The sequence below is a fragment of the Camelus bactrianus genome, chromosome 4 (genome assembly GCF_048773025.1).
Source record: "Camelus bactrianus isolate YW-2024 breed Bactrian camel chromosome 4, ASM4877302v1, whole genome shotgun sequence".
Classification (NCBI taxonomy): domain Eukaryota; kingdom Metazoa; phylum Chordata; class Mammalia; order Artiodactyla; family Camelidae; genus Camelus; species Camelus bactrianus.
The window spans coordinates 93,732,612-93,744,862 of record NC_133542.1 but is presented as its reverse complement, the minus strand read 5'-3'; the positions used below and the strand labels follow the sequence as shown (position 1 = coordinate 93,744,862).

The 12,251-nt window shown below is 41.2% G+C and overlaps 1 protein-coding gene and 1 pseudogene across 1 annotated transcript in view; both read right to left on the bottom strand.

Moving 5' to 3' along the window:
- LOC141577578 (uncharacterized) overlaps positions 1-12,251 on the bottom strand; it is a 736,830-nt gene that overhangs the window by 612,522 nt on the left and 112,057 nt on the right. The window contains exon 7 of the mRNA XM_074363186.1: positions 2,514-2,628. The gene's annotated coding sequence lies outside the window, so the exon portion shown is untranslated. The remainder of the gene's footprint in view (positions 1-2,513; positions 2,629-12,251) is intronic.
- On the bottom strand, positions 4,454-4,958 carry LOC141577392 (eukaryotic translation initiation factor 1 pseudogene; annotated as a pseudogene).

The following is a 12,251-nucleotide window of genomic DNA, read 5'->3' as shown; positions in this document are numbered from 1 at the left end:
TCTACACACATCCACAGCCCTACGAGAACCTCTCCCCAGGTTAGAAGCCCCCGTAGGACCCAGTTCTGCTGCAGGCAGCTGAGCTGATGTCTCTCTCCAAAGCAGCATCTGGAGGCGCTCTCCCCTGCAAGCGGCTCCCTCTGACCTCACTCTCTTCTAAGCCATGTATTGTTTAAGGCTAATAACCTACAACCCTATGTTATAAAACATTTTCAGTAAATGCAGTCTTCAGGGGGAAGTATCGTTTCCTAACGTTAGCTCTCTCCCTTTATTAATACATGTTCTCTCATACTGGGACATGTGAACAGTGAGTGCCCTTTTCATTGGTTTCATTCATCTGGTAAGTATCTAGAGGCCAGCACTTCAATCAATACATGCAAGCTTTCAGTATTAAATTGCCCTCTGTTACGAAGCTAGAGAAAATGTCCTCTTTGTGTTTGTCTCCATTTCCTCTGTTCAATTGTTTTGGAACAAATACAGATTCTCGCCTAATTGAATATCACCTGTGAATGTTTGTAATCGTCCTCAGGCAGCATTATGAAAAGGAGTAGGGGCGGAGAACATTTCCTATTTCTAAAACTAGTATTGTGTTCCTGAAAGATTTTTCTTTTTAATTATTTTGGTAAATTGAATCATACGCAGTGCAGAAGAGGCACAGGCTGTTTAAATAATACCTGTAATGACTGACTGGATTAAGAAAATAATTTATCTCCTCCAAACTCTGATCCTGTTTACCTGGGAAAAGAGGGACACTCTCAGTGGAGGGTAGACTATGAAACTACTCATGGTCTCTCACTCAGCCAAGTTTGGTAAATTGACCCAAAATAAATAGACTGCCAAATACTTCTCTGGCAAGTATAGGCTAATTGGGGATCAGCAGACAGCTGAAATTTGGAGTCTGCAGCCATGATGGCAAGCGACATCCAAGTCCCCCATCACAAGGGAAGGAAACACTTTTACAGAGAGGGAACGGAGGCTGGGAGGGCTCTAGTAAACAAAGAGCCCCCGACTTTTCATTGGCTGAGTCCTTGTCAGGAAAGAAGAAGAGTTTTTCTTCTTCCTGTTGGGCTCTGCTAACCTCATAGGGTGTGAGAGCTACCCCTCTGGTTCCCCAACTCTTTAATTGGGGTTTCTGTTTATTAATTTTTCACAGGGGTTTGATTTTCCCCACCCACAGCGAATCAGAAACAGAATGCTGCTCTTACTGGTTGGAGTATATTTTCTTGTTTGGGCGGGGGAAAATGAGGAATGTTTGTTAATGAAGCACAGCTTTGAGCACTGTCATCAGGCAGCCAGTTGCCCTAGTTCACTTGGACTGTCCCAGTGTTAGCACTGGACATCATGCACTCCAGAAACTCCTTACTCCCTGGCAAACCTGAATTGGCCACTATCAGGGAGGAAGAAATTTTCCTCTCCCCTTCTAAGTTCTTCTGGCTGGTCGTGAATTAAACTGGCAGGAGATGGATTAATAGGAGAAAAACAAACAAGTTCAATAGCACGTGAGAGACACAGGAACGCTGAGTAACTTGTCAAAATGGCTGAGACCCTCACCTTAAATACATCTTCAGCTAAAGACAAAAGAGGATGTTGTGGGTAGTGGTCTGGAACTACAAAGGGGAGGAAGGCAATGCACACAGAGATGGAAAAGTAAATGTTTTTTAAACAAATGTTTGCTGGGCCCTGCAGAGACAGTGGGGCACACAACACTCTGCTCTCCAGGCCCGGCCAAGTCCCTCCCACCAGACCTAGCCAGGATACTTTGGAGATGTGTCTGGTGATAGCTCTATTTCCAGAACAGACCTCTTACCTAAACTCTTTTGGGCAGTAAGGGGAAGGTAACAAGAAAAACTTCCTGACTCTTCTGTTTCTTAAAAATAATCAGCCTACATTAATCCTCATGCCAAAAAGATGTGTTTTGGAGTGGACATTCTTGCTCTTTTCTATCACCCTAGCATTGTACCTTCCTTCATCTTTTCTAACATTTTTATCTTTATGGAGAACTTTATGGTGGATTTTAATCATTTAAATAGTTATCCAGTAGTTTACTCAGTCATTTTACTATATTGTAAGCAACTTTTTCAGGTTAACTATACGTAGACTCATTAACTTTGGACACACAGCTTAGTAATTTTACCAGTGTCCAAGTAGGCAACAGTGAACATAGCAGTTATTTTAAAAGAGAGAACTTAATATAAAGAATTGTTAACCAGTGAGCAGTTGAATACACAAGGAGACAACGGCCAAACCATATATGACAATGAAACTGATGCCACAACTTCTACAGCAATCAACCAAGTACAGTCAGGAGTTGTTCAGTGACAACCGGCTTCCATACTTTTGGCCCTGCTTCCAACTCAGGACCAACCAGAGAAAGGCAAATTGCCCTCAAAATCAACCACATAAGATCCCTACTTCTAGCTGGCCCACTTCCAGCTTCTTCATGCAGACAACCTCCAATCACAGCACGCCCAAAGCCCTTCTTTTGTTTTTCACTGTAATGCTTTCCTACTCACCTTTCTGTCTTCAAGATGCTGTAAAATGCAAGTGACAGTGGATGATTGAGTAAATAGCCTCCATTTGTTCTCATCTGGGAAATTTTTGTTTATTTTCACACCAAGAGCAGGTTACCTGAAAAGGCACAAAGGGAGTAGTTTTGTTACCACAAAAAGTGTAACTACAGGGAGCAACTACCAGTCCTAGGGCCAGGGGAACAAAAGGAAGAGGTTAAAGTTACTGAAACAAAGAAGCTTGGAGAGAGGGCCTTTCACCTAGACCCATGATGAGAGTATGCCATGAGCTCAACCCTCCACACCACAGGCTGACACACAGGCGCACACACATACACACTTCACAAAATATTTACTTTTTAACGGAATTGATGTTCCTTACTGAGGGCCTACTCTGTATTAGGCCTGGTAATAATATCTAAAGCAGGTATTAGCTGTTCAAAGTCTGGTACAAGGACCTCTAGGAGCCTCAAGATAGTTTCAAGGATTCTACAAAGTCAAAACTACTTTCATAATAATGCTAAGTTACATGTTCTTCTTTATTGTGCTGGCATTTGTACTGATGGTGTAAGATTAATCAGGGATAGCTAACATATATAAAAATAGATTTAAAAAAATTTCTTCTGTATAGCACAGGGAACTATATTCAATATCTCATAATAACCTTTAATGAAAAAGAATATGAAAAGGAATGTATGTATGTATATGCATGACTGGGACATTGTGCTGTATACCAGAAACTGACACATTATAACTGACTGTGCTTCAATTTAAAAAAAAAAAAAAAAAAGGTTACTCAGGGAAAAACGGAAGGAACCTTAGCATGAATCAAGGCACTGGCTCCAAAATAAAAATGTACCCTAATAACATTACTCTTCACAGCCATGCACTTGTAAGAAAAAAGTTACAAATAAAAGCCAGCCTCACTTAAGATTGTTTTTAATGAAGCAGTACACATGATTAGGTTTCTTAAATTTTACCTCTTGAGCGCCCATCTTTTTAATATACTATATGATTAAATGGGAAGTACACATAAAGTCCATCTGCCATCTACCGAATTCCGGATTACGGCTGTCTCAAGGAAAAGCACTCATGTGGTTATTTGAGGTGCAAGCTGTATGTGCCACCTCTTTCATTGGACATTTTTACCTGAATGAATAGCCAGAACACAAACAATGGTTTTCAGGTGTGGGTATGTGGCAGATACTCTTTTGAAAATGAACAAAGTGAACCTGTCACTTTAAGAAAAACAACTAACAGTATTTGTGGCCACTGATGAAAACTGAACTTTCAAGTGAAAATTAGAATACTGAAGACTTGTGTTTGCCATCATGAGCTTGACAGCTTTCCGACACTCAAAGACTTCCTATCCAATAGGTGGTGCGTACAACAAATGCGATTTTGTTTGTTTGCTGTTGGATATCCTATGACAGAATGTGTCAGTATTTGGAAGACCTGCACAACTCAGTAAGCCAAAATTTTCCAGCCAACTCACACATGATGCTTAAAGTCCTAACCAGGTGAATGATGCGTTCCAAGTGCAAGGCAGACAATTACCCTGAGTATTACACAGTACAGAATGCTCACTGATGTGGTTTAAGATTCCTGACTGCAACTGGTCTTCTCATAAACTACCACTTGTTGAGCTTGGGTGGAATATCAAAAGAGCATACCCATAATAACCTTTAGAAAAGACTTTAAGAGCATTCTTCTCTTTTCCAACTACGTATCTGTGTGGGGCTACCTTCCCTTCACATACTTCACCCACAACAACACATGTCAACAGATCACACACAGAGGTATACAAGAGAATCCAGCTGTCTTTGAGGCATCAAAGACATCAGTGAAATATACAATCCTACTCTCTAAACTTTTTAATAGACTTATTTTAATTAAAATGTATGATTTGTGTTAACATGTAGTGGGTTTATTATTGCTTATTTTCTTGGCTCTTTTCAGTTTATTGCATGAAGGAGTTACACCAGTCCAAGTTAAAAGCAGACCCCAAATGGTTACATGATACAAGCTGTGAGGTTTTTAAGCTTGTGACAAGGGACAGAAGGGAAATTCCACTCATTGCAAGGAAATCCTCACTTAAGCTTCATTGAGCCAAAAGCACTTAAAACCCATGAACCTTCAGCTGGTCGACCTTAGCCAGTCCAGTCTCTAGCAGGAACTGACCTATGTTCCTGCACTGGTCACCCTGTAGCTGAATCACTTCTCCGTATTCTGGGTGCTCGATTACAGTACCATTGCAGGCAAATTTCTTCTTAAACGCCTTCACTAGTTTCTTTTTATCGTAATCATCAGAGATCCCTTAGACAACAGTAAGGGTTTTCCTGCCATTTCTCTGTTGAATTTTTATATGGATATAATCCAGCAGGAAGACAGCATCACCCTTAATTGCATCAGAAAAGGGTCGAAAGAGTGGAGGTTCTGGACAGCGGACATACAATACGATTCCCAGTAATTTTTAAGGGTTAAAGGAGTTTGGGGCCAAAAATGCTTGAGAACTGCTGCTTTAGATCCATCATCTCATTTTATCTTCAATCATTCTTTGAGATATAGGCTATAATTGTATTTTCAAATGAGCTGCCTGAGATTCAGAGAGAATAAGTAACTTGCTAAACGTCACTCCGTCAGTTAGTAGGCGCCAGAGTTTACATAATTAGCCACTGGGTGTGTATACAGTGGAGTAAAATAGTACAAAACAGCCAGATAAGGCAAATCTGTGGTTCATATAAGACATTTTTGTAACTAACTCCACAGAAATGTCTGCATGCTCTTAAATCCTCTTGGGGAATCTTGTTACCATTCAGAGGGTCATCCAACATCACGTGAGAGCTGTAGTGCATTTGCCTGGGATGTGCCCTGCATTGGTTGTTTATTTGGAGCTTCTAAATTCTATAGCAGATGGCTGAACAGATCTGTCACCAAGTGACCTACATCCTTGGGATGATATAATATGTGGCCTTCTCCAGTAAATGCCTAGGAAGAGGAGGAAGGACGGTAGGGGTTTACCTAGTGCATTACATCTCATTTAATCTTCACCACAGTCCCTGAGAGGGAGGTTTTCTCATGTTTAAAATAGTACCAATGATGGGGCTGACGGATGTACTGTGACTTGCTCCTGGGGAGAAGATGCACAGGTGGAAAGCAGGCCCCTCCTCTCAGAAGCCCAGGTCCTACGTGGAGGCCAGATTTTGAGACTGGCAGGCAAAAGCTCAGTTATCAGAATGGGAACCATCCAGGTCTCATTACCCACGTGGCCACCTCCTTTTTAAGTCACAGAGATTTGGTGTAAGTGATATCCCACAGGCTGCAGCCAGATGTCTTGGTTATGGGAAATGCAGAGCAGTGGAGCCCAAGATCCAGGCCAGACCTGACAGTGACAGTCATTATCCGAAGGTATTACCTTTAAAGATTATTAGCATTCTACTGTGCTCGTTCCTGACTCTCACTTGAGATGAATTTTTAATGAATTAAACTTGCATAATAAATAGATTTCTTTATTTTTCTGACAGCTAGCTAACTAAAGATTGTAAGGAGGGCTACCATTGTACTATCTTTGAGTGTGTGCAGTCTAAAGGATTTTAATATCATTGAAGAGCCATGCGATGATGGTGTTTTTCCCAATTACATGTTTACACCGTTTAACATTTGTGCATTAAAGGTAATTTGTGCTTCTTTTCAGAGGTATGTGGTGAACACAGGGATGCATGTTGTTCCATGAAGGAAAGTAGTGATGACAGAACTGAGATGACTCACTTCATCTTCAACTTTTCTGTCCTACTCTTTTGCAATGTTTCTGCCATGGAAGCCTCTACAACTCCCCTGTTTTGTGCTGTGTCTCTTACCCTCTAAGATCTAATGCAAGAGTTGTCTTTTTCATGGTAATAACCACGAGTCCTTCTTTCTTCCTCAGAACCAAGGCAGCAGAGTTTGTTTTCATGCTGTCACTCACCCTTGCTGGTGTAGTGGGCATTTGTGTCCACTGTGATCTCCTCTGTTGTGGGGAGCCTCCTCCCCACTGGTTTCTTGTTCTCATATTGAGGGACTTATGTTAGTGAACTATCCTTGAAATAGTGACAACATAATTGATGAATTTGGGATAAAACTTAAGTTGAGCCAGCCAGGCTTCGGGAAGCACAGGGTGTGGTCTGCTCTTCTGTTTTGCAGAAGCCGACTGCTTCGCTCGTCAAGAGTTCCCTGTGCCTTTATTAAGTTGTCTGCGATTAGATGAACCTATCAATTCTGGGATGCAGCATTAAAAAGAACATGACTGTCATACAACTAACTCAAATTTTCCAAAAGCCCTATTAGTAATTAGTTGGTGTTTTGATATTTTCTGTCTGATTCCTTTGTCTCTAACTGAGTGGACAAAGGAATTGTTAAATATCCTTCTAATGCCCTAGTTCAAGTACCAGGAGAAACAGACAGAGAGTGCAACTCGGAGAGTAAAATAATACCTGGAGATTGAGGCATATGCTGTGTCCTGAGAGATTATTTCTAGACACCTGGTTTCACAGCCCACACTGCACCATGGGACTTGGAGGGGTGTTTGTTTGTTTTGGGGGGTTTTGGTTTACTCTGTTTTGCTCAGTTTTTTGTTTGTTTCCTGCTGATACATTCTGAACTGCTGGCTTTAAAATTTAGCCTTTAGCACGTGATCATCACGCAGCGCTGGAACCCTGTCAGGTCATCAAGCTCACGATGGCTCCAACCACAGGCAGGTGGGTCTTTCACACGGGCCGCGCTGCAGGCACCAGGCCATAGCAACAAGCCCAGAGCTCGGCCACGGGGGCCTCACATGGAGGCCGCTGCAGTCTGACCTTGAATTCCACATGCGTGTCTTGGCTTCATGTTGAGTACCGTGTTGTAGTAGGGTGAGCCTCCCTAAAGCACTGACGGATAGGCAAAGTATTTTATTTTACCATTTTGCAGACAGGTGTGTCGGGCACCAGCATTCTACAGGGCACTAGTAAGGGTCCAGCTAGAATGTTAGTACCAGCTCTGGGTAAACAGTAAGGGAGTGGCCCACAGTCCTAAACCCATATCTCATTCAGGAATCAGAAGAAGACTACAGGGAAAATAATCTTAATTCATGAAATTTGCCCAGAGGCCTAAGAACCACCCAAACATTTGGGTAGAAACTGGCTTTAGATTGTGGATCCAAATTAAGCTTCACCTGAAGAAGAGAAGATTTTGTTCACTACCAATAGACATGGGATCCTTATGATAAAGAAAATACAGCAACTTCTTGGATTGCTCCAGTCTTCCTATTAGAATAGGAACAACTGAAGAATGAAAATCAAATAAAGAAAAGCATACTGGTTAAGCCACAGCAAGAGAGAGAATTACTGAAGGGGGTGGCTATGGTTGAGATGTTATGGAAGACAAACTAAATAGAGAAGGAAGAAATCAGAACCAAAATGTCAGAGTAGAGGCATACAGACTGCAAAAGATTCAAACTGCTCCTAAATAAATTATTAGAGAAAGGGGAACATATTTTAGTTTAGTGACTCACAAACATTGATGTACTTAGAATTACTGGAGGACCGCACCCCCGACCAAATAAATCAGAATCGCTGTGGGTGAGTGGGATCTCACATCAGTGTTTTTAAAGCTCCTGGATGGTGCCAATAGGCAGACAAGACTCAGAAATAATGTTTAAACAGGGAACTGTTAATTGTCTGGGGTTTTTTTGATGTACAGTCAGTAAGTATAGTCAGTTTACAATGTGTCAATTTCTGGTGTACAGCATAATACTTCAGACATACATTTACATACATATGTTCATTTTCATATTTTTTCATTATAGGTTACTACAAGATACTGAATATAGTTCCCTGTGTGTGTTTAATTGTTTTGACATTACTAAATTAGAAAGAGCACCTGGTGCTGAACAAAATCGAGCAAAGGAAGAGAGGAAAGATGTCAGAGAGCAGACTGAAGTGATCCCTGCAGAGGGAATGAGGAACCAGGAAACTCCTGAGCAGCACTCCTGAAAGCCACAGGAGAACCCGTAAGATCAGCCGCATAAAACACTCAGAGTCTTCCCACGTGAACTGCAATTAAAGACTATTACTGAGGGTGGAATGACAGAATTGGGACCACGACCCGAAAGTTCATGGAAGGAGAATTCTAAATATGAGGCATATTACGTGGAAGACGTGAAGCACAATGACGGGAGCATCAAGTCCCGGGTTAGACGCTGAACTGATGGAAGAGCTCTAACAGGGGGTCGGCAGAAACTGAAGGACGACAGGCAAAAAAAAGATACTAAGCAATAAAAATTTTTGGCAGACCCAAAACATTGATTTCATGTATCTTATTTGGGAGACACCACAAAACACCTGAAAGATTAAATTAAAAAGATACTTCTTGATAACATATGCCTCTATGGGAAGAGAAAGCATTTATCTCGTGGGTAGAGTTGGACGTGCGTAGCTCCATTCTTGAGGTTCAGTCCTGCAGGAGGCACAGGCTGAGAGCTACCCGTCTACACTGCGGGCTCACAGGGGCCCCATCCTCGCAGGAAATGCAGGAGGCTGTGCTAGAGGGCACCTCTGTCTAATTCTGAGATTGTTACTGGGAATCCCACTGGTGCTTCACCTCAAAGCCACCTTCTTCAACAACTCCATCATACCAATGCTGGTATTTTCATCTTATCTCCGCAGTTTTTTTTAATCTCTCATCATTGGTTCAGAACTTGATTTGAGAAATGGCTTATAAAGTATCAACCTTCTGAAAACCTCAATATTCTCTAGTCCTTACTAGATTGTAATTTCTTCTCCTGGCAACAGGGCCTCGCACGTTGCCTTACACAATATAGTGCTTCCATTAACATCTGTGAAATGAGGAGTAATGTTGGTTTTTCCCCACCTTTTCACCCTGATGTGAGGATAAGGGTCTTCGTACCTCAGTAACCAACACTCGCCCCCTCACATCTGACTAAGGGATGAGTCTCTGAGGTGAGAGGGGAGGGGCCTCCCCCGTCAAGCTGGAGCTGGTTTCTCCCTACACTCGACTGGCAGTTTGTGGTGGCTTCTGTTCACCATCTCTCTTCATTTCTTTCTTTTATTGAAGTACAGTTACAGTGTGTCCATCTCTGGTGTACAGTATTATGTCCTTAGTCATGCATATATGTACATATATTCATTTTCATATTCTCTTTAGATGCCAAGGTCAGGGTGAGTCCAAGGAAAGGAGCATGAATAGCCTTCGGGCCTTGGAACTCAGTCTGACAGCCACCCAGCTCACCAGCAATGAAACCAGGGGCACGAATAATAGCTAAATGTAGAAAGTTTACACAAAAATATCTCCTCTGGACAATTTCTCCTCAGTTAGACAGTGAATTTTAATATAGATTTGATTCCCAAAATGAGACATCCCCTCACATCCTCTCATTAGAACTGGTTTACATATCAGCATTTTTATACCCAAGCTCTACCCCATCCGCCCAGCTCCCACAATAATTAGGACCCCAGATTCTCTTTCTAGAATTTAAATGACAAAGTTGTTATAACAGAGGTCACAGCAGCATGGAACAAAGAACCCGCAGATAGTATCTCAGGGCCACCCTTAAGCGCATTTTAAAAAGGTTGGGTATCGAGAGAGAAACGTGAGAGACGACAAGGGATGTTTATGTGTAGATTCCTTAAAACCCAATGTGTAATTAAATTCTGTCTGTTCAAGATCGTTCTCTACATCATTTTTCCAGGCATTGGTCAAGAACATTAAAGGGCATTCAGTACATCAATTCTGGCTACTTCAAGCCTAATTCCAGAGGAGCTACTGTCAGGGAGGAAGAAATTTCCCTCTCCCATTCTAGGTTCTTCCAGCAGGTCTAAGAGTTAAATTGGTAGGAGACAGGTCAACAGAATTAAATCAAACAAAATTTTAATAACATGTATACATGGGAGAAACCCAGAAGAACTGAGTCACTCACCAAAATGGCCAAAACCCTCACTTTAAATTTCATCTTCAGCTAAAGACAAAAGAGGATGTTGGAGGTGGTGGTTTGGGACTTCAAAGTGGAGGAAGGCAATGCACATGGAGATGGAAAAGCAGAAGTTTGGTAAACAAACATTTGCTGGGCCATGCAGAGACAGTGGGACACAGAGAGGAGTTTCAACAGACTTTGCTAGGTTCCTCCCTGTCCACACATCTAGTTCACACTATAGTTACCTATGGTGATGGCTCCCTTCCTGGAACACGTCCTCTGTTTGCATTCTTTCAGGCAATTAGGGGGAAGGTCAAAGGTTCTTCCTGACTTTAAGGGCTTTAAAAATAGCCTAAATTAATCCTCATGCCAAAGGGACAAACTTTGGGGTGGCAAATTTTGCTCCTCTACAGTGTCAATCCCCCTTCCATTCTACTCTGCTTAGAACACCTTCACTACACAACACCCATCCAGGAAGAAATGAAGACTTTATCCTATGAAATGTATGTATGCCCAAATCATCTCTTTGTGTTATTGTATACTCTATTATTCTCCATTCTAAGACCCAAGCACTTTTTTTTTCTTTTTTATATTCATTGGATCAACCTGAATCTGAAAAGATGTTTAAAAAAACTGCCTCATTCTATTTCTCATACATGCAAGTGATCTTCCCTTTGACTTTCTATAACTGCAGCTTAACTCATGTTTCAGTCACAGAAGCCTTGTTACTCTGCCTAAGCCTAGGCTCCAAGCCATCAGCCTGGAACTGCTGCGTCCTTTGGTATTCAGCACACAGATCACTACACTTAATGACAAGTTTTATTCCAGAATTTTAATGGGGCCTATTCTAACTTTCAATCACTTTGAAAAAAGATTTTTTTAAAGAAATCTACACATATTTGGCACAATCATAAATATTTCAAAAAGAAAACCTCATGCTGGAGACCCCTGAAAGACTTATCAGGTAAAGAAAACTGGAAAGAACAGTTGCAGGATTAAATTTGCATCATTTCACATCCAATTGGGGCAATTAAAACGTTAAACTCTAGTTAACATCAAAAGCAAAGGATGTGTTAAACTTGTCTCTTAAATTATTGACTAATATGATTTAATTACAATTCTCTATTTTCTCTTAGTATAGAAACATCCTTCCTGGGTGTCACAAACTGTTCTTCTTTGGTCAATGAATTTTGAAGTTTTTCCTCTACTGACGCTGAATAACAATAGATCCTTCAAATGGCTTCATTCTACTATGATCAGAATCCACACAGCTCTAATCGGCTCTTCCTTAGCTTTTACCTGTTGTCATTACCACCTTGTACCGAAAACCAGAGGCCAAGAGAAAGCTCTGTTCTCTATGAGAACTAAAAGAAATTTACAGGAGCACCCTGCCTCTCAGATGTTACCACTTACATTTTTCTCTCACTCATACTTCTATTTATGTTGGAAAAGACTTGTCAACAAGGCTAAGAAAGGTGAGGGGGTGACAGGGTACCGAAAGAGAAACATTACATTTAAAGGTAATCTCTTCTAAGATCAGATTGGTGGTTACCAGAGATGGGGGCGAGGGGAACTGGATGAAGGTGGTCCAGAGGTTCAAACTCCCAGCTATAATATAAATACTAGTGATACCAGGGGTACCACATGATAAATATAATTATAATTAACACTACAGTATATTACATATGAAAGCTCTTAAGAGATTAAATCCTAAGGGTTCTCATCATAGGGGAAATATTTTTTCTATTTCTTTAATTTTGTGTCTATATGAGATGATGTATGTTCACTAAGCTTAATGT